The sequence below is a fragment of the Balaenoptera physalus genome, assembly GCF_965194825.1.
Source record: "Balaenoptera physalus genome assembly, chromosome: 14".
Classification (NCBI taxonomy): Eukaryota; Metazoa; Chordata; class Mammalia; order Artiodactyla; family Balaenopteridae; genus Balaenoptera; species Balaenoptera physalus.
The window spans coordinates 8913749-8941627 of record NC_138893.1 but is presented as its reverse complement, the minus strand read 5'-3'; the positions used below and the strand labels follow the sequence as shown (position 1 = coordinate 8941627).

Below are 27879 nucleotides of genomic sequence, written 5' to 3'. Positions count from 1 at the left end.
CATCTTCTCTCCCTGAATATGTAAGTATATATACTCCCAGGTACATACACCAGCTTCTAAATTCCCTGAGGACCTGGGTGTAGCTCATTTATTTTCTTGTTTTTTAGTATGAAGCACTAGTGTGTGATTCATAACATTTAATGGATTATTAAATTTGAAAGGTAACCACTAGTCTTAGGGCAATTTATTTTATAAAATAGACTTTTAATTTTCTATAATAGCAAAGAGTCAAAACTGTGGATTTCAGTTGATATTTAAACTATCTAAGCCTGGGTGCAGATGTTTTTCATGCAGCTATATCTGGATTTGACGTTCATTGGTAGAAAATGAGAGATGGCCTTTTTTTTTTTACCCCTCAAATTGGTGTCTCCTGCATTTATTATAAAGGTTGAGAGAACAGAATTATTGTTGGCATTGAGTAGTCAGTCACTGTAAATTATATACATGTTCCTGGAAATGATCCCAGAAAAACCTTAAGCTACAGAATCTTCTAATCAAATGCAAGACTTACTTTTTCAGAAGACTGTTTCATTTTCCTAGGATATTTATTCAGGCTGATCTGTGCCTGAAAGAGAATGTTTCATAATTCCAGCATAGATTTTTCTTGCAGAACATGTAAACATTAAATCTGATGATATGTTTAATTAGTTATTCATAATTCATAATTATGGATATTTACTGCACACTACTTATATGAATGACATTTTTGTTTCTATATTTTAGAATTGAAAAGTTGGGCTTTTGTTCTTTGGAACTAGTCATTTTCAGAGATACCCACCTTGTTATTATTAAAAAGTTTATGGAGAAATGAGAAGTTATTAGAGAGGCATAGTTTTTAATCTCCTTGAATCTCCACATAAAAACAGACCTATGACGACGGCAAAACCTGAAACCCACAGACAATATAATGTCTGAAACAAACTAGGTGACAAGTTATCCCCACCTCTGGTATCAGTAAGTGTAAGGGAGGAAGTGTAGGGGAGATAACGTGATTTCTGCTGTCTCTGAAAACCGGTAACAGGTACTCACTAGAAAGCATGGTGGGCCAATGTGAAACTAGCAGCTAAAACTAGGAAGGAGCAAAGGAACTATGATAAGGATGGATGTTTCTAGAGCAGTCTTGGCTTATGGACTTGTGAAACTAACCAAATAAGGCTCTTTTCTTGACAAAGCCCTGCTCCGAGGGGAAATTGTTGGGAATCCAGTTCAGATTGAGCAGGGTGGATAGGGGCAAAGGATAGAGAAGGACCAGGTGGAAGTGGGGCAGGGAAACAGCCAATAGATCTCATAATCAAAAAGCCTTGTTTTGAACACTAGATGAAAACAGCAGAACAAGTTGCTGTAGGACCCTGAAGCTACAAAAGCCATGCTGACCCACCCTCCTTTCCCAAGCGTACAAGGAAGCTCATCTCAATTTTTATCTGTTTATCTGGTGTGCTTTTGTTGCCTGTAGACATAATTCTGCTCCTTATTTGTCTCTCTTTTATATAACTATATATATATAACTATATCGTTATATATATAACTGTATAGTTATATATATATAGTTATTTAGTTATATGTATATATAATTATATATAATCATATAATTTATATATAATCATGTATAATTTATAAATAATCACGTATAATTTATACTGTATAAGTGGAGTAATCTAATTTACATTTATTTATATAATTATTTACATTTTTCCATTATGTATGTAAATATAATTTTATATGTCACAGAGAATAAGGAGCAGAATAATATCTATAAGTAATCCAGGCCCACCAGACTTTCAACTGTAAACCAGGAATTTAAAACAACCATGATTAATATGCTAAAGGTTCCAATGGATAAGGTAGACTGCCTGTAAGAACAGATGGGCAATGTAAGCAGAGAGGTGGAAAATCTAGGAAAGGAGGAAAAAGAAATGCTGGAGATCAAAGATACTGTAACAAATTAAGAATGCCTTTGATGGGCTTATTAGTAAATAATAAGGGCTTAGTAAATGGAACGTCGCTGAGCAAACAGTTTCTGAGCTTGAGAGTATCTCAAAAGAAGCCTGCAAAACTGAAAAGCAAAGAGAAAAATGCTGAAAGAGAAACCATAACAGAATTGAGTATCTAAGAGCTGTAGGACAACTACAGAAGTTCTCGAGAATCATGATGAAAGGAATAGAAGAAATATTCGAAACAATAAAGACTGATAATTTCTGCAAATTAACGTCAGACACTTAACCACCGATCCAGGAAGTTCAGAGAACACCAAGCAGAATAAATGCAAAAAACCCCTACACATAGGCATATCATTTTCAAGGTACAGAAAATTAAAGAAAAAGTCCAGAGAGAAGCCAGAGGGAAAAAACTTACCAATGGAGGAGCAAAGATAAGAAGTACATCCAACTTCCCAAAACACCACTGGAAACGAGAAGAAACTGGAGTGAAATATTTAGTGTTGAGAGAAAAAAAAAACTCTATACCAACCCAGAATTCAATATCCTGCAAAATTACCCTTCAGAAGTGAAGAAGAAAGACTTTCTCAGACAAATGAACATTCAGGAAATTTTTTGCCAGTAGACCTGCTTTGCAAGAAATGTTAAAAGAAGTTCTGCAGTAATAAGGAAAATATATAGGTCAGGAACTCTAATCTTTAGCAAGGAAGGAAGAGCATCAGAGAATGAGTAGTTAAAATAAAATAAAAACTTTTATTTTTCTTATTCTTAATTGACCTAACAGATTGTTGAAAATAGTAATAGCAGTACTGTATTTAAATATATACATATGTATTCATTTAATAACTTTCTAAACAGAAAGCACCAGGCCCAATGGATTATTCACTTATTAATCTTTTTTTCTTCCTTCCTTCATTCCTTCCTTCCTTTTATTCTTTTTCTTTTTCTTTCATTTATGGCTGTGTTGGGTCTTCGTTGCTGTGTGTGGGCTTTCTCTAGTTGCCACGAACGGGGGCTACTCTTCGTTGCTGTGTGTGGGCTTCTCATTGTGGTGGCTTCTCTTGTTGCGGAGCATGGGCTCTAGGTGCGTGGGCTTCAGTAGTTGTGGCATGCAGGCTCAGTAGTTGTGGCTCACGGGTTCTAGAGCGCAGGCTCAGTAGTTGTGGCATGTGGGCTTAGTTGCTCCATGGCATGTGGGATCTTCCTGGACCAGGGCTCGAACCCGTGTCCCCTGCATTGGCAGGTGGATTCTTAACCACTGCGCCACTGGGGAATTCCCTCACTTACTATTCTTAAGGAAGACACTATACCAATTCTTTATAATCTTTTTCAGATGATTGATGCAGAAGGAATACTTTTTTACTCATTTATGAAACCAACATTACCCTTATATCAAAATAAGATAATGACATTACAAGAAAAAAAACTACAGACAATATCTCTTTATACGTAGATATAAAAATCCTCAAGAAAATATTAGTAAATAGAATCCAATAATGTATAAGAAGAATTATACACCTTGACCACATAGGATTTATTCCAAGTATACAAGTCTAGTTCAACATTCAAAAATTAATTAGTGTATCCATCACATCAATAGAAAAAGAAAAATCACACGATCATATTAATAGATGCAGAAATTCTGTTGGAAAAAACAACATACATTCATAATAAAAAAAAAACTCTTAGTTCCCATATAGTCTTAGTTTACTTTCTCAACTTGATAAAGATTATCTACAGAAAATCTACAGCTAATATACTTAATGGTGAGAAGTTTGAAGCTTTCCTGCAAAGATCAGGAACAAGCCAAGAACATCCGTTCTCACCACTTCTTTTCAACATTGTACTGGAAGTCCTAGCTAATGCACTGAGACAAGAAAAGGAAATAAAAGGCCTACAGATGGGAAAGGGAGAAATAAAACTGTCTTTTTTTTTTTTTTAACATCTTTATTGGAGTATAATTGCTTTACAATGGTGTGTTAGTTTCTGCTTTATAACAAAGTGAATCAGTTATACATATACATATGTTCCCATATCTCTTCCCTCTTGTAAAACTGTCTGTTCATAGATGACGTTATAAATCTATGTAGAAAATCTGAAAGGATCAACCAAAAACTCCTAAAATTAATAAGCAATTATTGCAAGATACAAATTTAGTATACAAAAGTCAATTGCTTCCCACTATACTGACAATAAACAAGTGGAATTTGAAATTAAAAACACAATACCATTTATATTAACATGCCAAAATGGAATACTTAGGTATAAATCTAATAAAATATTGTAATATCTATATGAGAAAAACTACAAAACTTTGAAAGATATCAAAGAAAAATTAAATAGATATATTTTGTGTTCATGGATAGGAAGACTCAATACTGTCAAAATATCAGTTCTTCCTGACTTGATCTACAGATTCAGTGCAATCCCTGTAAAAATCCCAGCAAGTTATTTTGTGAATATTGACAAGCTTATTCTAAAGTTTAGTTGGAGAGGGAAAAATACCCAGAATGGCCAACAGTGTTGACGGAGAAGAATAAAGTTGGAGAACTGACACTATCCAACTTAAAGTCTTGCTGTAAATCTACAGTAATCAAGACAATGTGATAATGGTGAAAGATTGGACCAGTAGATCAATGGAACAGAATAGAGAGCCCAGAAATAGACCCGCAGATAAAGTCAGGTGTTCTTTGACAAAGGAGCAAAAGTCAGTCCAATGGAGCCAAGGTAGTCTTTTTAACAAAAGGTGCTGGAAGAACTGGGTATCCACATGCAAACAAATGAATCTAGACACAGACCTTACACCCTTGACAAAAATTAATTCAAAATGCATCACAGACTTAAATGTAAAATGCAAAACTATAAAATCCCAGAAGATAACATAGTTAGAAAAACCTAGATGATCTAGGGTGTGTTGATGAGTTTTTTTTTTTTTTTTTTTTTAATAGACTTTGTTTTTTAGAGCAGTTTTAGGTTCACAGCATAACTGAGCAGAAGGTACAGAGATTTCCCATATCCCCCCCACCTCCACATGTGCACAGCCTCCCCCGTTATCAACATCCCCCGCCTGAGTGGTACATTTGTTACGATTGATGAACCTGCATTGTCACATCATTATGACCTGAAGTCCATAGTTTACATTAGGGTTTACTCTTGGTGCTGTACATTCTATGGGTTTGGACAAATGTTTAATGACTTTCAGAATGTATCTGCAGTGTTTTAAATTTAGATTTTGTGAATCCTCTGTGCAATGCTCCCTAAACTTCAGGCATTCAAACTTTAGGCATTCCTGTTCCACCTCTGCATTTTTATAATAGCCATATAAAATTGACTCACTTAAAAAAAACCAAATAAGTGATTTAAACAAAATAATTTTATATTCATATTTATTAGCCTTCATAGTTCTTAGCTACATTATGTATAACTATTATTTATAGCATTTATATTTTTTCAAGTGTTCTTGCCGCACTGCCATCTCAGGTACCCTCAGGTATTTATTTGCTCCATTCTTGGGGAAATTCTGCCTCCGAAGTTCATGAATGGACTTTCAGAAGCTTTTTGAAATCCCCTAAAACTGGCCAAAATTGTGTTTATGTCTTTTTTCCTGGAGGAGACAGTTCAACTTTTTAATTACAACAGCAAAGGCACGATCCGTGAAAGAATGGATAAGCTGGACTTCATTAAAATTAAAAAGTTCTGCTCTGAGAAAGACAGTGTCAAAAGAATGAGAAGATAAGTCTCAGACTGAGAGAAAATACTTGGAAAAGACCCATCTGATAAAGGACTGTTTCCAAAATATGGAAAGAACTCTTAAAACTCAGAAGTAAGGAAACAACCCGATTGAAAAAATGGGCCAGAGGCCTTAAGACACCTCATTTAAGGAGATAACAGGTTTCCCCTGCCATCTGAAAGTAGAGCATTCCTATGAAACTTTTCATAAGGCAAAATGGCTTAAAGCAGACAAGCAGTTACCTTAGGACATATCTTGCTAACAGATGCACAAATTAAACTGAGGTAAAGCACAGATGCTCACAGACACAGTCAAAGCTGGGGCTGCTTGATGCTGATTTGCTGAGCGTAGCTTCTGAGGAAGGACTGCGTGAAGACAGTTTGGAGGCTTCTTACAAAACTAAGCATACTCTGACCATATGACCCAGCCATCATGCTCCTTGGTGCCGCTCTTGCTGCTGAGAGTATGGGCTGGATCTGTAATGGCTTGCTGCAAGACAAAAGCTGAATGCTGTTTCTGCTTTTTGCCTTTTTTCGTAAAAGCAAACATCCTCTTCCGATTTCTTCTGATTAGCAAACAGGTACTAATGTAGGTCTTCCCTAAAAGCAAACTGGCATAAAAATAGACTTTTGAAAAGCCGGGGATACCTGTATATAGATCACAAATAAGCACATGAAAAGTTGTTCCGCATCTTACGTCATTAGAGAAGTGCAAATTAAAACAATGAGATAGGCCCTCTGCCCTGCCACTCGCTCGGTTCCTCACGCTGCAGCCCCGCCGTAGCCACCGCGGAGCCCACTGCCACCGCTTCTGAGCAGAAGATGCCTGTGCCTCCCACGTATGCTAATCTTGGCAAATCTGGCAGGGATGTCTTAACCGAGGGCTATGGATTTGGTTTAATAAAACTTGATTTGCAAACAAAATCTGAGAATGGACTGGAATTTACAAGCTCAAGTTCAGCCAACACTGAGACCACCAAAGTGACGGGCAGTCTGGAAACTAAGTACAGATGGACCGAATATGGTCTGACGTTTACGGAGAAATGGAGCGCTGACAACACACAAGGCACGGAGATTACTGTGGAAGATCAGCTGGCACGTGGCCTGAAGCTGATGTTCGATTCATCCTTCTCACCAAACACTGGGGAAAAAAATGCTAAAATCAAGACAGGGTACAAGCGGGAACATTATCAACCTGGGCTGTGACGTGGATCTCGACATTGCCGGGCCTTCCACCCGGGTGCTCTCGCGCTGGGTTATGAGGGCGGGCTGGCTGGCTGGCTACCAGATGAATTTTGAGACCACAAAGTCTCGAGTGACCCAGAGCAACTTTGCGGTTGGCTACAAGACCGATGAATTCCAGCTTCACACTAATGAAAATGATGGGACAGAGTTTGGCGGCTCCATTTATCAGAAGGTGAACAAGAAGTTGGAGACTGCTGTTAATCTGGCCTGGATAGCAGGAGACAGTAGCACTCGCTTCGGAATAGCAGCCAAGTACCAGATCAACCCTGACGCCTGCTTCTCGGCTAAAGTGAACAACTCCAGCCTGATAGGGTTAGAATATACTCAGACCTTAAAGCTAGGTATCAAACTGACACTGTCAGCTCTGCTGGATGGCAAGAATGTCAGTGCTGGTGGCCACAAGCTTGGTCTAGGGCTGGAGTTTCAAGCGTAAATGAATACTGTACAGTTGTTTAATTTTAAACTATTTTGCAGCATAGCTACCTTCAGAATTTAGTGTACCTTTTAATGTATGTCTGGGATGCAAGTATCGCTAAATATCATGTTAGGCTTCCAGGTTAAAGGTGATTCAGCTTTAGGGTGTTACCCTTTCAGAGGTACAGAAGAAACCCAATTTCAAAAAAGGTCCTTTCAGCTGTAGACTTGAGGGGGAGCTTGCTGGCCCCTCTAGAGATGTCAGGTTTCTTTTTTACCTAGAAATGGCTGCAAGTGGAAGTTGGTAATTTGCAGGCACTTTGTAATTTGTAAATTCGTATTAAGTAAATGAATGAAATTGTGACTTCCTGAGAATTGAACCTTGGTTTCCTACCCTGATTGAGGAGAGGCTCTTTGATGGTGTATACAAACTCATCTGAAAGGTACTTTTTTAGGCAGGGACTTTTCCCACCCCAATACATCACCTGTTTTACACCAAAAGTAGTCTGCAGGGAGTGGTAGCTCTTTCTTCTGTGCCATTTTGGGGTGGAGAAGGTGGATGTGATGAAGCCAATAATTCAGGACTTAATTGTGTTTTTTCTCATGTTGTGTTTTTTTGCCCTTGCACCAGAGTATGAAATAGCTTCTAAGAGCTCCAGCTGCAAGCTGGGAAGAGTCTATGTGACTGTAATCACATGGTGACAACACTCAGAATCTAAATTGAACTTCTGTTGTATTTTCGCCACTCAGTTTATTTTTTAGCAGTTTAATGGGTACATTTTAGAGTCTTCCATTTTGTGTGGAATTAGTTCCTCCCCTTCAAATGCTGTAATTAACATCACTTAAAATAAAACTTGAATAAAATATTGAAACCTTAAAAAACAACAACAACAACAAAACAATGAAATTCCACTGTGCCTATTAGTGACCAAAATCCAGAACATTGACAATACCAGATGCTGAAAAGGTTGTGAAGCAACAGAAGTTCTTATTCGTCATTGTTGGGAATGCGTAATAGTTCAGCCACTTTGGAAGACAGTTTGAAGGCTTCTTACAAAACTGAACATACTCTGACCATATGATCCAGCCATCATGCTCCTTGGTATTTACCCAAAGGAGTTGAAAGTTTAAATGTTCACACAAAAACTTGCACGTGGATGTTTATAGCAGCTTTATTCATAATTGTCAAAACTTGGAAGCAACCAGCATGTCCTTCAGTAGGTGAATGGATAAATAAACGGTGTTACATATAGATAGTGGAATATTACTCAGTACTCAAAAGAAATAAGCTATCAACCCATGAAAAGACATGGAAGAGACTTAAATGCATATTACTGAGTAAAAGAAGCCAATCCGAAAAGGCTGCATACTGTAGGATTCCACCTATATGACATTCTGGAAAAGTCAAAACTATGAAGACAGTAAAAAGATCAGTGGTTGCCAGGCGTTAGGGAGGAGGGATGAATAAGAGGATTTTTAGGGCAGAGAAACTATTCCGTATGATATTCTAATGATGGATACATGCCATTATACATGGGTTAAAATCCATAGAATGTACAGAACCAAGAGTGAAAACTGTAGACTTTGGGTGATTAGATATGTCAGTGAAGTTTCATTTCTTATAACAGATGTACCAGCTGGTGAGGGATGTTAATAATGGCAGAGGCTTAGCATGTCTGTGGGCAGAGAGTAATCGGAAAATCTTTGTGTTTTCCATTCAAATTTGCTGTGAACCTAAATATGGTATAAAATAATGCATTTAAATAAAAAGGACAACAGAAAATGATAGGTATAAGAGAATGCACTTATAATAAATGACCCTGGGAAGAAAACCAAAGCTCAAGAACACTTGCCTGAAACCACACATTGAAAATGCATAGTGCCTGCGTAGCAAATCACCTTCTTAGTTGGCCCAGACAGATAATCATAGTAAAGCTATTGGAGTTTAAAGGTAAAGAAAAAAAATCTTTTGAACCCAGGCAAAAAGACCAAGTCACTTTTAAAGGAAGGAAAGTCAGATTGTCATGATACTTATTTTTAAGACCAACGCTTTATGCCAAATGAAAATGGAGTAACATATTAAGAAACTTAGGGAAAGAAAATATGTGTCAAAGATTTAGCCAACCTGACTTTGTATACAAAGGCCATAAACTATTAAGAAACTATTTCTATCTGAAATTTACAAAGCACACTATTAAGTAAATGTTAGGTCAAAGGAGAAATATCAAATAAAATGGAAGAATTTCTTGAACATAATGAAAATGAATACATGATGTTTTAGAATATGTGGGCATATCTAAGGAAGTTATCAGGAGAAAATTTTTAGCATTAAATGCATGTATTAATAAAAATTAAAAAGAAAATAAGTGGATTAAACAAGCAGATAAAAAACTAGAAGAATAACAAAGTAAACAAAAGAAAGCAACAGGATAGAATTAATAAAGATAAAAAGGAAATTGATAAGTTAATTTAAAAATCGGTTCTTTGAAAAAATTCAACAAACTAAGAAAAAGGGAGAAAGTACTAATATTCTTATGTATTAGAAGTTACATAAGGGTACAAAAGGGAAAACAGTCACAGCACAGTAAATTAAATCCTAAGGGACCATTTGCTCAATTATATGCAGGTAGATTTGGAAATCTTCATGAAATGAATCATTCTGTAGAAAAATTAAGTATACTCCAGAAAGTCTAAACAGACTAATTGTCATAAAATAAAGTAATAAAAGAATTTCCTGACAAGAATTGTACCAGGGTCAAATAAACCTCTACTTAACTATGCAGCTTAAATTATTCCAAATATAGGAAAAGAAGGAAAACTTCCAAATTTATTTCATTGAGTTAGTATAATATGGATTCCAAAATCTTAAAAAATTATTTTGGAAAATTATAGAACAATTTTACTTGGGAATATTGATACACAATTCCAAAATAAAATATGTTTTAACAGAAAACAATGTTGCATTAAAATATACCTCATGACCAAGTGGGGTTTATTCCAGGAATCCAAGAGGGGCTCAATACCAAAATATCCGTTAGTATAATTCTTCATATTAGTAGAGCTAAGGAGAAGAATTCTTTAGACGTCCCTGAAGGTAGGGAAAAGTCTCTTGACAAAATTTAAAATCTATCAGTGTTTCAAAAAATAATAAAATAGGAATTGATGAATACCTCCTTAAAATTTATTTTACAAACGCACGTGCACACAGACACACACACACACACACACTTGCACACTTCAGTTCAAAAGTCAGCACCTTATTTACCGGGGGTGGGACACTAGTGGTTTGTTTGTTTATTTTTGCATATTGTATGGTTTTTATTTATATGAAATATCCAGAATAGGCAAATCCGTAGAGACATAACGTGGATTAGTGGTTGCCAGGGGTTTAATGGAGGGTGATTGCTTAATGGGTCCATGATTTCCTTTCGGGATGATGAAAATATTTTGTAGCTAGTTAGTGATGATGGTCGCACAACATTGTGAATGTGCTAAATGTCACTGAATTACACACTTTAAAATAGTTAACATGGTGAATTTTATATATCTATTTGGAGTAGACACTAATTCCTTTTACGTTTTAATTGAAGTATAGTTGATTTACAATGTTTCAGGTGTACAGCAAAATGATTCAGTTATACCTCCTATATATATGTACATATATATGTGTATGAATATGTATATACATATTCTTTTTCAGATTCTTTTCCATTACAGGTTATTATAAGATATTGAATGTAGTTCCCTATGCTATATAGTAGGCCCTTGTTGTTTATCAATTTAAAATATAGTAGTATGTATCTATCTTTTTTTTTTTTTAATAAATTTATTCATTTTATTTATTTATTTTTGGCTGCGTTGGGTCTTCGTTGCTGTGTGCGGGCTTTTTCTAGTTGAAGCGAGTGGGGGCTACTCTTCGTTGCGGTGCGCGGGCTTCTAGTTGCGGTGGCTTGTCTTGTTGTGGAGCACGGGCTCTAGGCGTGTGGGCTTCAGTAGTTGTGGCTCACGGGCTCTAGAGCACAGGCTCAGTAGTTGTGGCGCACGGGCTTAGTCACTTAAGGCGGATTCTTAACCACTGCGCCACCAGGGAAGCCCCAGTGTGTATCTGTTAATTCCAAATTCCTAATTTATCCCTCCCCCACCCTTTCCCCTTTGGTAACCGTAAGTTTGTTTTCTGTGTCTGTGAGTCTGTTTCTGTTTTGCAGATAAGTTTATTTGTATAATTTTTTTATTCCGCATGTAAGTGATATCATATGATATTTGTCTTTCTCTGTCTGACATACTTCATTTAGTATGATCATCTCTAGGTCCATCTGTGTGTTTTATTGGAGTGTAATTGCTTTACAGTGTTGTATTAGTTTCTGCTGTACAACAACGTGAATCAGCTATATGTATACCTATATCCCCATCCACTAGTTGCTTGAATTGGACATAAGTTAAAGATGGATGTTCAGTATCTCTGCTGTGCATGTGTGTTGGAGGGACAAGCCAGTGTTATTAGACATAGAGACTTAAGTTTGGATGTGAAGAGGTAAAGCATCTCTAGTTGCAGATGATCTGATTATATGTCTTAAGACTACCAAATGAGTCAGTGGAAGAACTACCAAAAATGGACTTATGAGAGACGTCTATAGAACAGTGAGTTATAAAATCAGTGTACCAACAGCCTTCATATATGCAGACCAGTTAGAACGTACACTGAAAGATACACATATATGGAATGATGCTTGTGCACACATACATACCTACACACATACAAACTCAAGTTTACATTAAGTTCGAAAGGGGACCAATGATTGTCTTAGGCCAATCATTTATCAATAGTAATGGAGTGGTCCCTCAAAAAAGAAAATTCATTAAAAAAGTAGGATTCTTATTTAATGATCTTATTGCTACACATATAATTTTCTGGTACTACTCTTTTTGTGGACTCAGGACAGATATAGTAAGAGGATTTTTAAGATTTGTTTCAGCCCAACACTCCAATGATTCTATATTTCTAAGACTGGTCCATACTTACCGTACCTATAAAACAACACTGTTGATTTTTATTAGGCCTCCAAAAAGGAAGTTGAGCCTTTTAGGTAGAACAATATCAAGAACTCTTTCTTTTTCTTCTAATTTCTTGGCATCACTTTAATTAAAAGTATATCTTCCCATAATGGAACATGATAGAGCAATATTTTATCTTCAGTGACTTCTCATTTCAGGATATTATTCACCATCATAAATAATGCATTAGTATATTAATGATGCATAATAGTTGCGATATTCCAGATGAACTGCTCTTCTTATTCAAGTGAGAATTTTTGAATAATAAAAATGTCAGTATAAGATAAATGCTGGATGATGTAAGAAAGATTCACTTTAAAAATGAAGTTTATAAAACGTTTTAAATATCAGATGCTTTCTCAGTGTTTTTCATAAAAATTAATTGAAGTAATAAAACAATTATAGAAGATAAGTATTAACATTATTGCCATTTTGTTGTTCTATTTATTCATTGTGACTTTCACAGAATTTTGGGCAAAAGGGAGGTAAAAGAAAGACCAATGTGTTTGGGAAAGAACATAAATTATTAATAGCATTATTTGTTTCTCAGAATCCTTGTGTTTTAGTTATATAATTATTCTTTCCCCAATACATTAAGAGGAAAACAAAGTATGTGGTAGGTGTGGCAGAAAGGAAGTACCCTAATAATGTTTGACTGTCTAGTCTATAAAGAATAAATGATTGCTTACTTAAAGTTCTGATAAAACAGAAAAGTTAAAGGAAAATGTCTAACAATTTTTGGCAGATCATTCTATTGGCCAGAATGGAACTGTTTGTTAAATTATAATTTATAAGTTGTGTGGAAATAATTCTTCAGTGTTTTAAACACATATTGATGCTGCTTACCCAGTTAGGAAAGGGTGGTGACTTGAAAGGATAAAGATAACATAATTGAAATCCCCAAAGGAGGAAGCATTTTATGGAATACTTGACTAATACAGCATCAATAAATTGTCTTAGGAGCTAAAGACTCATTCTTGGAATATTTTAAAGATTTTAAAGAAATTCTCATTGTAGTCAAAGATGAGCTTCTGTTCAGTGTGTCTCAAAATGAAATGAAAACTTAAGAAAACACTGAAATCTTAGACTGAAAAACAATTGAATCTAAAATCTGGGAGAGATATCCACTAATTATAAGGTAGATGGAACCAGTTGGAGAAAAGCCTACCTGGAGTTCACCTCTGATACACACGGGTTTACCTCAAACACTAAGGAAAGATTGTCAGGCACTTCAGTCCATCGAACCTCTCTGCCTCTGACCCACGGGCTGTGCTAACAAGCATAGTGTGAACAAGCAGTTCTTTGTACCCTCCACCACTCTGTCCCATCACTCAGATTCCCACCAAATGGCATGGGCATTGGTAAGCAGGAAGCTGGCGATGACCCAGTGCATTTTGGAAGCGTTAGTCCTCTCAAAGTAGTAAAGGCATATGCGGAGATAGGAACAGGATTGTGGAAGTATAGGCTCGGGAAGGAGAAGCTGCTAAGTTAGAAGATCAGAGCTGAACTGAGAGAATGCCTGTTTTTTTAAAAAAAAAAAAAAAGGTCTTGCACACCATCTCTTTTTCTAGATCTGAGAGTATGATTTAACCATCACTGGAGTGAACACACTGCAGCAAATGGTTACCTAATACAAGGGTTGGCACACTTTTTCTATAAATACTTTCTGCTTTGTGAATCAAATGTTTTTTTTTTCTTAGAACTACTCAGTTCTTGAAACATCGTGGCATGAAAACAGCCATAGGCAGTATGTAAACAAATGAGCATGGCTGTGTCACAAAAAACACCTGTATTTATGGACACTGAAATTTGAATTTCTTATGATTTTTATGTTTATAAAATATTACTTCTTGTGATTTTTTTTAACCATTAAAAAAGGTTAAAGGCACTCTTAGTTCATGGGCTGTACAGAAACAGACAGTGGACCAGATTTGGCCCATGGACTATAGTGTGTCTCTCCCTCATAAAACATGTGGAAAATATTATATTCCTAAAGGAGAAGCTAGAGCAAATACTATAGGAGCAATAATCAAAGATACTATAGAAGAAAAATGTTCTGCCTGCAGGTTAGATGTACTCACCCTGTTCTCTAGTTGGGAAAGAATACTCTGGGTGGAGCTAATAGTGAAGTTTTAGGAATGTAGCGGCGTGGCGTTTGAGTGGGACTCCTTGACAGACGGTAATTAATAAGTTAATGAATGTGTTTGACATATGAATGAATGAAAGAATAAATGAGTATAATATAAATGTAGATAAATAGAGTGTGATGTGGAAGGATGCATATCAGAAGGAGGACAAGGACAAAGGACGGAGAAGAAGAAGCATTTGTCAGTGCCTGGGAATTCCCAAGTGTTCTTTTGGGCTTGGGGCAGGGCTTCAAATGCCATGCAACCAGCACAACTGTATTTGAAAGATAAGGAGAGCTACTGAACGCTTTAGAATGGTGGATTGCGTTATTTCATCCTCTATTACTACTAAAGATGAGCAAAGCCAGACACTAGTTAAAATGGTAAGGACAGATGGTAATCAGTAATATACTATTGCAGTAGAGAAGAGAGCCCAGCATGAACTGAACTCAATGTCAATTCGTACAGACTTTACTGGGTATTTTAAGAGGAGAATGAGGGATTAGGGAGGGGGGCCACATGGGGACTCAGTAGGGTCAGGGAAGGGAAAAATTGCAAAGGGTTGGTCGATATAAATATCAATTAGGGCAGCTGTGTCTGCTAGCTGGCAAGTATTGAAGTTAGGATTCTGTTCTCCCGGGGAGACTGGGAGACAGGGGTGCCATCCTTCCTGATGATTACATTTCAAAGGAATAGCTTTCAGGTACTTGAGAAAGACACTCTTGAGTTGTAGGAGATATTAGTATATAGGAAAGGGACAGAGGAAGGATTCACAGTTGTATGGCCTTTTAGTAAATGCTCTAAGAGAAGTTGGTGGGGCCTGTTGTCAGGTGTTGGCTAGAACAAAGTACTTTTGGTGGCCTTGAGCTTTCTCATGGAGGCCCTTTCAGCAGGGGCTAGAGTCATACTAGAGTTGTGGCCTTGAGCCATTAGAAACTATGTTCGTGCTTATGTCTCTTAATGTGAGTTTGGCGGGGGACAGGAATGGACAAAATCATCTTTGTTGAGAGTCTTTGGTTTCTATAGGCCAAGATTGAGACTTAGTTGAAAAGAGGATTTAGAGGCGCCTGGGGAGAGTTTGGTCAAAGAGTGAATCTTTGTCATTTCGTACTGATTTGTATGTGTAGACACACATAAACTTCCCTGGAGGTGTAATCAGTCCAGCCTGATTGAGTTTGCTGGAAGACAGCTTGCCTTTGAATATGCTCTGTTCTCTTTTTCCCTGGAACATCCTTGTGTAATTCTTCACCTAAAGGAAGCCTGTTCATCCTTTAGGCAGCTGTCAAATTTGCCTTCCTTTGTGAAGCCCTCCTGCATTTATTTGCATCCCCTCCTCCCTGAACAGATACCTCTCTCTTTTTTTCTCCCTTCCTTTCTCTTTCCTTCCCTCCCTCCTCTTTTCTCTTCCTATCCACCTCTCCTCTCCCCTCCCCTCTCCTCCCTCTCTCTCTCATTCAGGCATAGTGAATTCCTTCTTCTACTGTACCTCTTGCTGCAAAATCACATGACCCTTTACATTTACTTTTTGAAACTGTTATGAAATAATTACCAGGAAAACACCTGCAGGCGGAGGCAACATCCCATTCATCTTATATCTCAAGTGCATAGTACGTTTTTGAAGGAAGCAGATGATTAATAAATATTGGCTGATTTTAACTGACTTTCCTTCTTTGGACCGATGACTTGATTAATATTGATGTATCTATTTTGACAGTGCACCAATTCATTTGGCTTTTTTTTAAAAAATCCTACTGTATCTTCCAAAGAATGCACAGACATAGTCTTCCTGCTTCAAGGAAGTTAATTTAATGTTTTCCATGTTACCAGAGTAAATACTCATATTTGTGACCGTAATGATGCTTAACCTTAACACCGATTGACAATGGAATTGGTACCGTGCACTTTCATTAGTAATTTACTATTTTCTGTAAAGGATAAAGCTAATCTGAAAGGGCTACCTACTGTAGGATTCCAACTATATGACACTCTGGAAAAGGCAAAACTATGGAGACAGTAAAAAGATCAGTGTTTGCCAGGCGTTATGGGAAGGGTGGGATGAATAGGTGCAGCACAGAGGGTTTTTAGGGCAGGGAAACTGTTGCAGGAAGGGGGACATCTTCCAGGGCCCGAGAGTGGGCTCTTGTCTAACACTCAGAAATGCGTCTGAGGAGACACACATGCTGACAAAGCAAAAGACTTTATTGGAAAGGGGCGCCTGGGCAGAGAGCAGGAGGGTAAAGGAATCCAGAAGAACTGCTCTGCCACGTGGCTCACAGTCTCAGGTTTTCTGGTAATAGGGTGAGTTTCCGGGTTTACTGGCCAGTCCTCTTGCTTGGCCCATATTTGGTCTGACTCAGGGTCTTTCCTGGTGATGCGCGCATCTCTCAGCCAACGTGGATTCCAGAGCAAAGGATTCTAGGAGGTTGGCAGGACTTATTATGGGCTGGCATCTCCTCCCTCCTTTTGGCCCCTCCTGAATTCTTCCACTTAGATTTCGGTGGCAGCACCATGTTTCTCATTGGGACCTGCAGTTGTGAGACAACTCATGTAAGTGGGTATCATTGTGCCTGTCCGAGGCGGGCAGTTTTCGTCAACAGTTCCCTAACAGAACTATTCTGTGTGATACTATAATGGTGGATACAAATCATTGTACATTTGTCAAAACCCATAGACTGTACAGCATCAAGAGTCAACTCTGATGTGCTAACTATGGGCTTTGGGTGATAATCTAATGTTTCACTGTAGGTTCCCTGATTGTAACAAGTGTACTGCTCTGGTCAGGGACAGCCGTGTGTGTTGGGGGGTAGTATGGAAACTCTGTGCCTTCTCCATTTTGCTCTGAACCTAAAACGGTTCTAAAAAATAAACTCCACCTAAATAACAAAACAAAACAAAAACTCTCGATTTTGTCAGTAGGGAAATTGATACTTAAATTGTATCAATTTCAAACACGGTAGCTATACTGCATACAGTGAAACTATAACCATACTTATCAACAAGAATAAATCCCAGGAATATAATGTTGGGCAAACATAAAAAATTACGGATGGACATATACAGTATGATACCATTTATATCATGTTACAATATGAAAAACAATTCTGGAATTAGTATTAGAATATAGACATCGGTAGTAAAATTCTGAAAAAATGCCCTTGAATGATAAATATTAAATTCAGCAGAATGGTTATAACTCCTTCAGGGGAACGAACAGAATAAAATCAGGGCTGGGTACCTGGTTCACTTCATCTGTGTATGTAATAATTTATTTTTTAGCTGGCTGTTGAAACATGGGTGTTTATTATAATCCTTTCATACCATTTTGTATTTCTGAAGTTCTTCATTAGAAAACAGCTTATGGAAAATGGTGCTTGAAAATGATCAGTAAACACTCAAGTAATGAATCTGGGATTTGATGTCGTGAATGATAATATTTTGTCTTGTTAGATTTACATTCTCAAGGTTATGCCTTAAAAGCCTGCAGCAGAAATTGCTTGACTGGAAATGATCGTAATTCAGGGTTTAGTGTAGGGGTAAGATAGTCAACTTGGTGAACAGGAATATAAGAATGGAGATAAGCTAAGGGTGTTTGTACTAGAGAAATATACTGCAGCTATGAGAAGTAACCAGCTGCGGTTTGGACTTACTTTTCAAGCCACTAGTAACTGAAGTTTACCGCCAGTCTTTTAGTTCATAAGCCTCAATTTGCATAAAACATATGACCTAAGTCGGGGTTCAGGATTCACCCAGTCTCCCACACTTATGGAGCTATTGACTGTGCATGGCATTCCCTTCTAATTTTCCCAAAGTTTCTCAATATTTTTTTCAATTCCCAGAAGCTACTACCCATCAATCTGCACCTGAAATGAAACTGATTTGCCATCCTGGGTTAGTCAGGATAAGCTAAGTTATGCTTTTGTAAGAAAAAAATATGAACCCTGAAGTCTCAGTGATTTAATTTGTGTACATGTTCACATGTCCACCACTGGTTAGGGGGTCCTACTCCAGGTGGTCACTCAGGAGCCCCAGGTAACTAACATTCCATGTCTAGAATGACTTTAAGTACCATGGCAGGGGAAGAAAAGAGTATGGAGAACAAACTTCCTTTTCTGGGTGCTTTGTTCCCAAGGAGACACGTCATCTCTGCTTACAGCTAATTGCTCAGAGCTAATGGTCTGATCTAACTGTAAGGGAGCTGGGAAATTTGAGGGCTCGCATGTCTGTTGAGTAAGTAGTATGTGCTTTTGCCACTTGGGCTGAAACTCTAGATTAGGCTTACTGCCGTTTAGAGGATCACAGTCAAAAGGAACTGGGTTGGGTACAGGGTGGGACAGAATATAACATGGTATTCTAAGTGTATATAGTGTAATATAATTTAGGAAATTTAGAATTTTGAAGGTTTTTGTTTAAAGATCTCCTGGCTCAATCATTTAATTTTATAAATGAACAAAGTGAATCCTAGTGACTCGCTCCAAGTTATAGAGATAGTTCATGGCAGTATTGGGGCTCGACTGAGAAAGAAACCGAACTGTCAATATATAGAGAGAATAATATGACTGTCTACAGGGGAAGTCTAAGAGAATCTGCAGATTAATTATTAGGAGTAATAAGATCATTCAGCAAAGTTTTAGGATATAGGATTGATATACACTAATATCCCTATATTCTTGCAAAACCAACTAGAAAATTTAATAGAAGAAAGTTATTCACAATAGTATCAGAAATAATAAGACATGTGGAACCAAATGTAAAATGGACGCATGAAACCTCTAGTGAAAACGTCAGTCTTATTGACAAGACATGAGGGAAGAACAGAATAAAAAGATTGTATTCTTTGGCCAAACACATACATAATAATAGAAATTGTAACAAAACTGGTTAATACATAAACATGTACAAAGATGTTGTAGATTTGTAGAGAGTGACAGCCTCATCACTGAATATGTATTGTCAGTGTTTGGCTAATATTTTGAAAAGGGAGACAACACTTTAGGATGCTGAATATAATATTTTAGAACTGTGTAATTTTTATACGTACTCTCCATTTGCTAGCATTATATCTGTCAAAAAATACCAGAGGATATTAAAGTGATAGAAAGAGTAGAAAATAGATTTTATAAATAGTTACCATAAAAAACAGATTAAAGGTTTGTGTTTGCCTTGTTTGGCAAAGAGAATCAATTTGATAGCATCAAAAAATACCAAAATGGTATTTATACCCATGTGACATTTACTCGGTATGTGCCCATGGACTATTATTAGCATAATGCCTGTTTCTCAGTATCTTTAGCTGTGGAATGTGTGAGATAATTGCACTTACCTTATGCTGTCATTATAATGATAGTATGAGATAAATAAAAAGTTCTTTGAACAGCGTCCATGGTAAATGCACAGTAAATGTAACCAGTGGTTTTTACTGTTTACTATTATTATTTCTGTTATTACTAATTAGCATGCCATTCAGTTAGTTTCCATCACTACAGAAAATTCAGTGTGAATAGATTCTAAAAATGAGTTTGGATAGGTTTACAGAAGAGTTTCTTTCTCCTAAAATTAATTGAGTCAGCATAACCTATAAACAGTGTTGTAGATTTTATATTCTCAGAAGTAACAGAGTTTGACTCATTTTTGGATATTTACTAGTTTTCAGTTAGAAAGAAGGACCACCTCCCTCTTTCATTATGTGTTCTGTGAGTTTTTGATCAGTTTGTTAATCAATTCAACAAATATTAATTGAGCATTTAGTAAGTTTTAGGCTCTTGGGATCAAGTGGTGAGTAATACATGATCCCTGCTGCTGTTGAGCTTTCATGCCTGGTGTGGAGACAGGAAGTCAATCTTTATTTACATGTCATAAGCACTATTTAAGGTCCAGTACAAGATGCTGATGGAACCTACGGGAAGGTTACCTTGCTCAATCTTAGGGTTTTGGGTAAAGTGATCCCTAAGTCAGACCCTGAAGGATAAGTGTAGTTATTTGGGGGAAGAACTTAGAGATTAGTAGACCATGGCTATACAGAAAGCATATTTATTAGAGCTACATAGAGGATAGTTCACCCCTCAGAAGGAAATAATACTTACATGTGTTTGAGTTATCTTTGGGTTTGCTCTTCAGACAAACACAGAACTGTTCTAATAGACTCATTTCTCATAAATACCCAGCTTACTTACAGTGTGAGATACATTTTTAAGGTTTAAGTCAGTTTTCTAAGGATAACTGAACACATTTGGAATGGTTTTTGAATGGAATCAACTTCTGAGATACGGCTTTTAAAATATTGACATCTTATATCCATTGAATATATTACCTTTCATTATTATTTACTCAAGGAGTTCACTGCATTGACTCTCTCATTTTTATTTCTGTTGAATAAACTGAAATAGGTAATATTGGTAAGCGATAAGTTAAATAGTTTAAAATCAAGAAGTTAAGGTAGTAAACTTACTAGTATGGTATGATGATGGGTCTCCTTATATATCTAAACATAAGAAATGATCCCTGTGTGCTAAAATTTCGTTTCAATTCATGTTTAAAAATTGTTTTGTTCATTTTTGTTTAAGAGATACTCTCCAGTAATTTTCCATCAGTGCTAATGAGTGTAGTGTTAGCAACTTTCAGACCCATGAGAGTAAAGTAATAGAGGCTTTTAGGAATAACTTTAATACTTTTTTCTTACTTGCTTAATATTTGATGAGTAAACAGTGACTTGAATTAAAATATACATATTATTTACCTTAGTTGGTTGCAATTGATGGCATATTAATGTTTCAGGTGTGTAGGGGCTGATCATCAGAAAAGCTTACTTTATTAAGGAGACTTCTAAGGCAGTGTGTGTTGGTCTTGCTTTGGTGTAGCAGGCACACGGATTGTCAGCAGAGTGTTTGTACTGAGTTTAATTAGTGAAATAGACTGTAATATAACTTAAACTATGGAGCCCCCTTTAAAGTTCAAAAACCTTTCAGGACTTTAACATCATGGTAGTTGTACGTTTGGTGTCTGTTGCGAAAATGGAACATGACTAAAAATACTACTGTGAGTTCAGAAACACTGTTGAATATTTAAATAAAATGTTGTCTTTGATTAATCAAATTTTAAAATAGTATATGCAATTCATATACACACACACATAGAAGCATTCACTTTCAAGATGTGTAATTATTCAGTATCAGACACGCTTTAGGAATGTGGGGTGGTTTCACTTTTTTTTTTTATCATCCCTAATTGCAGGCCCACAGATTGGCAATCAGTGAATTATGTGTTGGAGATTTCAAAAAGCGTTGATTAACCTAGGGCACAACGTCTTTGTGAGAAGAGTTAGTGAAATAGTATTAAAGCGTATGGGTTTGGTTGTTTTTTTTTTTGAGGGGGACTGGAAATTACCTAAATAAAATGTTGTTTTAAAAATTGTACTTACAGTGTTTGGGATAAAAATAGAGGCAGAAAAGCCAGAAGAAGGGCAGGAGTGTTACTTCTTACAGTCATCTTAAGTATCATGTAATGAAAAATCTAATCTGTATTGGTTCAAGAGGGATGGGGTCCAGAAAATTTGGGAAAAAACCATAGCAGATCTTGGTGGTATATTTCACACTGCCAGCAAAATTCACATAAAGTTGAGATTCAATTCCTTAAACATAAAATGTGAAGTTTTAGATAACGTGAAGAGACATTGAAGTATGGGTTATTTGCATTTTAATTAATTATTGAAAATGCAATAGTTTCTCATGTATAATTACCACCATGTAGGTTTTGGAGGTACTATAATTTCTGGAGTATTCTAAACATTGTAATGTAATATTTTAACATTCTTTATTGCCTAACATTTCCATGAAAATTGTCTAAAATGCATGTTTACTTGATCTTTTAGTAAATGTGGTAACTTTCTGTAAAAAGGGGAAAAAAATCAATGCCGTGAAATTCATAGAGTTTTGTTGTGTTTAAAATTAATTCTTTAACTTAATTCATTTAATAAACACTTTATTGAGTGCCTACTATGTGCCAAGCAATGTCCAAAATCATGGTGATAGACACTGAATGAGATGGAGTTCATCATCTTGTGATGTTTCATTCTAGTGAATGAAGACAGAAGATAAATAATTCGGTTAACAATTAGTGATGCATACTGTGGAGCATAAGGTGGTGGTAAACGGTAGGGTGACCCCATTCGATTGCTTTGGTCATAGAAGGCCTCTCTGCCGAATAACCAGAAGGAACCAGCTGTTGGACGTGTAGAGGAAGGAGCATTGTAGGCAGATAGAAGAGATGGTGTGAGGACTTGAAGGTGGGAATGAGCATGGATTGTTCTGAGGACAGAAAGAGGCTAGCATGGTTGGAATCTAACAGGTGAAGTGGGTAAGTAACATGAGATGAGGTCAGAGAGATAGGCAAGGGTCAGATCGTCAAGGGCTTTGCAAGCTAGGGAATGAGATTTGGGTTTTAAGTTCAATAGAAAGCTACTGGATGGTTGTAAGCAAGTGTGTTCCATGATTTATGTTTCTAATTTTTGTACCGGTTGCACGTGGAGAAAGGATTAGAGAAAACAAATGACAGAAGCTTAAACTGGGGTGGTAAAGGCAATAGGAGTAATTGGATTCAGGATCTTTATTGCATTGGGTTTGAGAGGTAAGGGAAAAAGAGGAATCACGGATTTTGGGATTTGAGTATATCGTTGAGATGAGGAAGATGGGTGGAAGGCATAGAGAAAGGAAGACATTAATATTGAGTCCTATTTTGACTGTGCTGGGTTTATGACATCACGTAGAGACATCAGATAAGCAGCTTAATATCAGCCTGGAGTCCTAAGGAGAGGTCAGGTCTAACGGCATAGATTTGAGAGTCATTGGGTTATATTATGATACAGTAAGTCCCTTACATATGAACGAGCTCTGTTCTGAGAGCACGTTTGTAAGGCCAATTTGTTCGTAAGTCCAACAAAGTTAGCCTATATAGTACTGTACTGTAATAGGTCTTTAATACTTTTCACACAGGTAATACATAATAGACAAACACAAAAATAAGGAGAACATTTTTAATCTTACAGTATAGTACCTTGAAAAGTACAGTAGTACAGTACAACAGCTGGCATACAGGGGTTGGCATCGAGTGAACAGGCAAGAAATAAAGATACTGTTCTACTGTACTCTATTCAGTACTGTACAGTAAAGTACACAAAAGCACAACCACTTATAGAGGATGCATGCACGTGACAATGTACACCAGACATGTGAACTAACTTACCTGACTGGACCTGCGAACACAGGTTTGCGTCTTTGAAAGTTCACAACTGGAAGGTTCATATGCAAGGGATATACTGTATTCAAAACCATGGGTTTGGGTGAGAATCCTCTGGGGGAAATTTGTGAATACAGAAGAGCAGGGGGTTCAGGGCAAGTACTTCCAACATTAAGAATAGATCTGAAAAGAATGGCTCAGCAAAGGAGACAGTTTTTTTGTCTTCTAAGAATATAAAAATCTTTCTTGGAATCTTTATTGTCTAAATAAACTAGAAGAATGGTCCGTGAGTTTAATAATGCACAAAGTCATAGGGGACTAAAATGTAAATGCCGTATACAGTTGACTTTTAGTGGTAGGTCTGTTTTGTTGCTGCAGAAGTTGAAAAGTGCATGATGAACACAAAAATAAAATCACACCTTTGGAAATTAAAAATAAAAAAAAGAGAGTCATATTTGGAAAAAGTAAGGAATATAAAAGGAACAAAGCAGTTGTCAAAAAAAATGATAAAAGATATAATTATAGTCCTATTTCCTATGTGGGAGAAGAAAGGGAAAAGAAACTAATAGAAAACTCCATCCCAGAAATAGAAATACTTGAGAGGGGGAAGAAGATTGATGTGTAAAGAAAAGGAGGGAAACGAATAAAAGAAGACAAAGCCGTGAGGCTGGTCTGTAGATTTAAATAGTTGAAGGGGGGCTGGAGGTAATCTTTGTGCTCTGCCGTAACAAACTGCAGGAACAGGTAAGGCATAAAGTCTTTGGTGTGTTTTAATGCTGAGTAATGACTTCCATAGAAGTTAAAATCACCATCCACCATTTTTGTAATAGCCTCCCCACAGAAAAGTATGATAAAGATGGGTGTTAGGCTTAAAGACTTGGGTGCACTTCTAAAACCTAGGAAGAATAAGTATTTCAAACAATTTTAAAGAATTTTTAGAAGAATCACATCAACTGGGCGTATATAGTAATGGCTTGATTCAGAATAAGTTTGAAGGACTGTAGCCACCCTGAATACCTTCAATTTTGAAGTTTCTTAGTTTTAATAAAGGTATTCTGGAACTCGTGTTGAGAATTTCACTGAGAAAGAGTATTCATCATGTATTGGAAGCACTCAAATATAAGTTTAGTATTTGGATTCCTTTAAAAGGCCAGGTTTTTTCTTTATGTGTGTGCATGTGTGTATATATGTATACACACACACATATACATATATATGCACAAATACATATATGTACATATATATATATAAACAGTGATGCTTCTGATGCGTTTGAATCATTTATTCCTTCAGAAGCAAGTGCTTCATTCCTTTAACCAGTCAAATTATTCTTTGTGGTCACTTGACTACGGACACACATTCTCATTCGTCAGCTCTGCTGCCTGATGGACGCAGGCGCAATGCTGCGTGCTGGTATAGAAAGATGAAAGTGAGGTTCCTGACCTCAGGAATATATGGTTTCTAACAAGGATTCTAATCTCCAGGGCTGACCTATGAGGACTCACAGTCCTTGGAAGTTGTAGCCACAGTTATGAATATATCCATTTTTCAACAGGTTAACAGGTCTATGACCAGGAAGAAAAAAAAAAAAAGAACCATTGGCCTAAGCTTTGCAGATGTAATATGTGACTGGATGACACAGTGTTATTTTTAGTTTTGTTTTCAGATTCTCCTAATCTTTTTAGGGAATCAGAATTCTTTTTTTTTTTTTTTTTTTTTTTTTTAACATCTTTATTGAAGTATAATTGCCTTACAATGGTGTGTTAGCTTCTGCTTTATAACAAAGTGAATCAGTTATACATATACAATATGTTCCCATTTCTCTTCCCTCTTGCATCTCCCTCCCTCCCACCCTCCCCATCCCATCCCTCTAGATGGTCACAAAGCACCGAGCTGATCTCCCTGTGCTATGCGGCTGCTTCCCACTAGTTATCTATTTTACATTTGGTAGTGTATATATGTCCATGACACTCTCTTACCCTGTCACATCTCACCCCACCCCCTCCCCATATCCTCAAGTCCAGAATTCTTAATCTTGGCTTGATTGGCTTCATTCTGTTTTCGTTGGGGCTTCCATCAGCCCCAAGAGACCAGTGCCACTGCAGCAACATAACAGGGTGAATGAATTTCACATATATGTGGAAGGAAAAAATATTTTTGTAAGAGTCGCTTTTATCTTGTTTTTGTGTCTTATATGTGTGTCTCTGATAAACTATTCAACATTTGTATGAATGTGCTGAGATACTTCTGTTGCTGAAAGTCGTGAACACTTAAAGTACAGTTCTTAGAGTTTTGGTTTTTATTGCATAGATCTACATAGATTTTGCTACAAACTCAGAGTTAGTCTTAGCTTAAATTCTTAAAATGCTATTGACTTTTGTATTTCCTCCTCTTTATTCTGCTGGTGGAATTGTTATCATTGATCGGAATGTTTTTACTCCAGTGTGGCTTTCAGAAGGTGACCTTTTGCTGGAGGAAAGGAGCTGGGGATGAAACTTACCCGATTTGAGTGTAGAAGAAGAAAAGTGTAAGATTTGAGTCAGGAAAGGTTAATAATAAAGAGAAAGAATGATACGAAATAACATTATTAGGTTAGGGTGGGTCTTTGAACATGCAGCTTCTTTCAGAACTCTGCAATAGAAAATTCTCAGCGCTGTAATGACACTTGGTGTAGTGGCCTTCTGAGCCAGGAAAGGCTTTCTGAGGCACCCCAGATACTTTTCCCACCACTAATAGTTCAAAGTCATAAGATAGTACTGGCTGAACCTAAGTATCGTATTCCTGAGTGGTGAGTTACAACGTCTGCTAATAAAAAGTTTTATACTTTGACATGTTCTGCTAAGTTTTTATTGAGGGTTGTGAATATTTAATGTCCTCCTAGGAGCTTTTAGGTGAATATGTTTTCACAGCACACATGGTGAACCAAACTAATTATTATACTGTGAACCAAACTAATGGGTTTTAATTATGCTAAGGGCTGTGGAGCTGCGGACAAATTCATAATGTGTTTTAAATTGCTAGAATGGAAAGCACAAACCAAAGGTCTAACCTGGAATAATGTTTGGAAAATAATTTCCTTTGCTGAGATGCCAGCTCTCGCTTTTATTTCTCAAGTTGAAGAATACAGTTGACTCGTGGCATTCACATCTGCAAGGTGGAGGAGAGGAAGTGTTGCGCTTGACTTTGGGAGACCCAGATTTTAGGTGAGGGTTTTCACTTCCTCTCTCTTTGGATTTGAACAAGTCACCTGACAAGAAGCACTTTCTCTGCCTTGGCTGTGATATAGGGAAGCGCTATCACATAGGGGAGGCTTACTGAAGATTGCTGAGAGATTGTAACAAAATGATATATGGACAGTGGATATTTAAGAGGTTTCTTCCCTGTTGTTTCGGTTAAGGGAAGTTTGAGTCATCACTAACAGAGCCATTAGAATTTCTCTGCCTGACTGGCAATCTGGTTACTTTAGTTAGTGTTTTTCCCCTTTGATTATTATCGAACTCCTTTAATTTTCTGCAATCTCTTAGTCTACTAAACATGGCTGTTTGGGAAAGGGGGTCAGCTGTACTTCCTTTTGTATCCCAGTTGACATGTAGGTATATGTTAATTTTAGTATTTGTCTGATCTCTTATTTCTAAAAATGGAATGAGGCTTAAATGATACCCTTGTTGGTAACATATTGAGTGTAACCCTGCTGCACTGTAAACTTCTCAGTGATCCTGTATGTTCACTGACTGTTATGAGTTATTGGCAATTCACAAAAGAAAATGAGATCTTCAGTGCTGTGTTAGACAAAGTGCTTCTCTCCTAATTTTTCAGATAATGCCCTTAACAGTTAGTCATCAGCTAGTAGTTATAGGGATGGTAGAGAATTAATTGATGACGACAGGGATACATGTGACTTTTCCACATTTTTGATAAAATAAACACTTACGAGCTTATTGGAGAGTTTCAGCTTTATTCTCTCAATGCTGAGGACATCATGGCACCAGTGAAGTCTGTTGAGTTTTCTGCCAATCAGTCCAAGTTGTAACCAAGTCTTTATAACTGTCTTATAATAATAGAAGTAAATTTAATGGAAAACTAGAGTTCCTGGCACATAGTAATTACTCACTAAATGTTTGTGGAATTGAATTGGTAAGAACTTCTGTTCC

General features: G+C 36.8%; 1 protein-coding gene and 1 pseudogene across 2 annotated transcripts in view; both read left to right on the top strand.

Moving 5' to 3' along the window:
- Positions 1–27879, top strand: part of RYR2 (ryanodine receptor 2) — a 732481-nt gene that overhangs the window by 211410 nt on the left and 493192 nt on the right. The window lies entirely within an intron of this gene.
- Positions 6429–8194, top strand: LOC309642529 (non-selective voltage-gated ion channel VDAC1 pseudogene; annotated as a pseudogene). Its single transcript has one exon. The product of its transcript is annotated as a non-selective voltage-gated ion channel VDAC1 pseudogene (transcript).